The sequence below is a fragment of the Leuciscus leuciscus genome, assembly GCF_965113295.1.
Source record: "Leuciscus leuciscus genome assembly, chromosome: 4".
In the NCBI taxonomy this organism is placed as follows: Eukaryota; Metazoa; Chordata; class Actinopteri; order Cypriniformes; family Leuciscidae; genus Leuciscus; species Leuciscus leuciscus.
This window is the reverse complement of record NC_138728.1, coordinates 49824602-49828916: the sequence shown is the minus strand read 5'-3', so window position 1 is coordinate 49828916 and position 4315 is coordinate 49824602.

Below are 4315 nucleotides of genomic sequence, written 5' to 3'. Positions count from 1 at the left end.
CCGATACTGGCCCAAAACGCTAGATCGGATATCGGAGGGGAGAAAAAAAATGATCCGATACCTATGATCCAATACCTATTAGGGGTGCATGGATTTACACATAGAATACACGGTATAAAAATAAACTCGCGTATAGACATATGCGGGTTCTTTAGGGACACCTAATCTGTAGCCCTGCCTTAGCTCTGAACGTGCGTCTATATCGCTTCAAATGCTCGCTTTATCATTATACGCGCGCGGCGCGTCCTATTCGCTTTGGACGCGCGAATGGATTCAAACTGTTCAATCATCGAACTAGACGCGAATTTGACGCTCTATTCGCGTTTGGTGTGAATGCAGCAAAATGAACAGGCTGCGATGTCAAGATTGCAATGCTGGAATGTGTGTGTGTGTGTGTGTGTGTCAGAGAGAGAGAGGCACGGGCGCCATCGAACAGTGGAAACATAAAAACATACTCCGTCATTTTCATACAGGACATCATTAAAACGGCAAAAAGTGTTTAGCCTACTTATATTTGTGTAAAACACAACATTGTGCTTTTGTCAAACTGTAACTGTCACCCAACCAAAATCACACACACACAGACACACACACGCTGTTTAAAAGCAAAAATGATCTCATCTTTTGGACATTCATCATATTGCATTGGTTTTCATTTCTTGTCCTAAAACAGAGCACTAATCTGTTTATTTTTAATTTACACATTCTACATTGATTAAAAAAGAAAATCAAATGTGTTTTTAAAAGTAGTATTATTTTATACAGAAATAAATGATTTATAATTCAGATTAGAATAAAGTTAAAGTTAATAAAAATTTGAAGGAAACAAATATATTGATCTAAAATATAGCAAATTAATTTTAAATTCATTCAGGTTACCAAACATATCTCAAGGTCTTTTGAATAAAGTGTGGCAGTCTTTCATTATCAGCTGTTGTTGTGGACTATATACTGGAGAAGTATTTGTTCTCCATTTGAGTGAGATGTTTTTATGTGGCTAATTGAGCAAAGTGCTTCCATATATTTTATTATTAGTAGTATTAGTTCAAGAATAAAATAAAAATATCGGATTGATATCGGTATCGGCAAATAGCCAAAGCTGCGGCATCGGTATCGTATCGGAAGTGAAAAAGTGGTATCGGGACATCCCTAGTATTAAGCCCAAGCAACCGTGAAAACCTGTTTGTTCCTCTTGCTGGGAGTGGTCCACTGATGAATGTTTGAACTTTCAGTCTTTTAAGTGTTTCAAAAAGTTCATTGAAATCCTTCTTAAGGAGTTCTGACTGCTCTTTATGAATATCATTCTTCCCCACATGAATGATGAGTCGATTTGCAGTCTTATGTTTCATCAGAATGTTCTGAAGTTCCCTGTTTATATCAGAAGTTGTTGCTTGTGGAAGGCAGCATGTAGTTGTATCCCTGCCGCTAATGTTTCTGATTATGGAGTCTCCCACTATCAGAGTCCTGGGCTCGGCTGCGCTCTGAGCTGAGTGCCGCTGTCTGCTCGACCTTGAGCGCCAGTTAGCATCAGTGTTAGCTACAGGCTGATTCAGTCTGTGTTCGATCACATTCATCACGTTTGGGGATTCCTCATTTACATTCATTAGTACTTGAAATCTGTTCTCAAGATGTATAGGCGGTGGTAGGAGACCAGTGTTTGCTATCCTTGTCAGAGTTGTATCTGGGGTAGAGGATGCTACTGCGGTAATATGTGAGGCTCGTGACAATCTGATGTCTCGAGTGCCTTTGGGTCTCGCTCCCTGTTTGTGCCATCGATTTGTAAGTCGATCGGCTTGTTTCTCTACCTGTTGAGGAGCACTAGTTTCATGGGACTCACCGGCTATATGCTGAGGGTGTCCATGACGAAGCTCTGTTGTATGTTCCGTCTGGTTTGGTGGTCCCGTACGTAACTTTGTTTCAAGAAGTTAGTGCAGCAAGTAGATTCTTGAACCAGAAGAGGCATTTTCTCTCTTATCCTTATGAGTGTAGGCAGTTGTGTTTTCCTTTCCCCGGAATGTAAGCTGGTCGGGTAAAAGAATTCTGCGTTTTTGTAATAATCCAAACTTTGTCGTTTGAGCACTGTGCTGATTTGCTGAAGTTAAAATTAGGTGATAAAAGGAAATAAAATATGAAAATATGGGAGAGATAAAATGTAAAAGCGATAGAGCAAAGCGCGGAGCAGTTAGCAAGAGGGTCCAAGCTGAGCAGGAAGTTCCTCTCCTTTCCTTTCCTTTCCTTTCCTTTTAAGAAGTTTCTTAATAAAGACATGGAACTCTCATCACGGTAAAATGCAATGAACGAGCATCGCTCTTTTACTTTCGTTTTCAACAACGTAATTTTCTTCAGGGAAAACCAATCAAGGAAAACATATCAGGGCTCGACAGTTAAAGGGTTAATTTAGTGATAACAATTAATTAATAAAGAAAAAATATGCGATTTAAAAAGCCCATTTCGAGTCTTGACTCAATTTCGACCAAATACATAACGTTAGCAAACTGTTACTGCGGTTATGGGATAGCTTACATTAACGTTACAGCACGTTATCGTTGACGTTAGCTCACTTTAACGTTAATAAAAACCTTTTCTACTTTACCTCTCTGGATCTTTGGGGAATCTATGAAATGCTAGTTGATTGGTTGTACACTGGTAGTTGTTGCAGTCGATGGCAGAACACTGTTTTCTTTGTTTCCAATTATTTCCAGACATAATGTTAATGCTGTATATGGTAGTTGTACTAACGGTAAAGCCGTTGGTTCAGTCCAAAATGGCGACAGCGCGACAGCAGCGCCATCTAGCGATTGTTGTCAAAACTGCAACGGAGTTTCGCCTCTTGGTACTTCTATACTCTTTGCTCATACTGGCGGTTTAGTTTCAAAGTAGCCTATCATTCTTTTCAACATTCCTTATTTGTATATTGAAAAAATATTTACACTCTCAAAGTCTCATTTAATACAGTTTTAATTTTTCAGTGTAAATTATTTAATTTGATTGGTAACAGCCTAGTGTCTTATAATTTTAATTTAATAGATTGATTAAATTTAAGAATTTGAAATGAACAATGAACTGAACAAAAAATTATTCTGAGTGTTTTCAAACAGTGATGTAATGAAACATTGACAATTTATGTTTGAAGGGAGTAAAGCCTCTGATTAGCCTATTAAGGAAATGTAATTCTGCCAAAAGAAGAACTTTTATTTTAAATAAATGTTCATTTTAAATCAGCCTACTTCAGTGTGATATGCTACCATATTATCATGCTTAACACTAAGAATTTGAATAATTGTATTGTGATAATTATTGTGATAATAATAACTGTATTATTTTACTGTATATACATTTTAAAATATTGCTGATTACTTACAAAGCACTAAATGGTTTAGCTCTGCAGTACTTGAGCGAGCTCTTAACGCATTATAGTCCTTCACGTCTATTGCAATCTCAAAATTCCGTCCAGTTGATAATACCTAGAATATCAAAATGGACTGCTGGCGGTAGATCCTTTTCCTATTTAGCAACAAAACTTTGGAACAGTCTTCCTAACATTGTCCGGGAAGCAGACACACTCTGTCAGTTCAAAGCTAGATTAAAAACACATCTCTTTGACCTAGCATACACATTATAGACTTTTATAATTCTATTATGCTGCATAGATTAGGCCAGCCGGAACCGGGAACACTTCCCATAAATCCTGATGTACTCGTTACATCATAAGAAGAATGGCGTCTACGCTAATATTAGTCTCTCTGTTTATACCGAGGTTTACCGCAGTCCACCGGATCCAGGCCGTATCCAGATCTGATGAAGGACCAGCGCCTGGACACGACGACAACGCAGTCCTGAAGTGTCAACCAGTCTCTCCGTTTCCTGAAGTGAGGTGGATCCCGGTCGTATCCAGATCAGATGGTGGATCTCCACCTGGACCCTAACCATGACACATCCCTGAAGTGCCAGCCTCATCAGCCCTGTGAAGGCCTCATCGACACAACCAATCTGACTTCTGACCTGTAATGCTGCCTGGATCATAATCATACACTGTTCGCTCGTTGGCCAGAGGAGAACTGGCCCCCGACTGAGCCTGGGTTCTCCCAAGGTTTTTTTCTCCATTCAATGACCTGATGGAGTTTTGGTTCCTTGCCACTGTTGCCTTGGCTTTCGGCTTGCTTAGTTGGGGACATTTAATATTCAACAATATTATTGATCTGCCTTATTAAGGGTGGACGACGATGCAATTTTCTTCTAGAAACAAACTTTGTTGTATTATTTTCATGTTATCAATGTGAAGCTGCTTTGATACTATCTGTATAGTAAAAAGCGC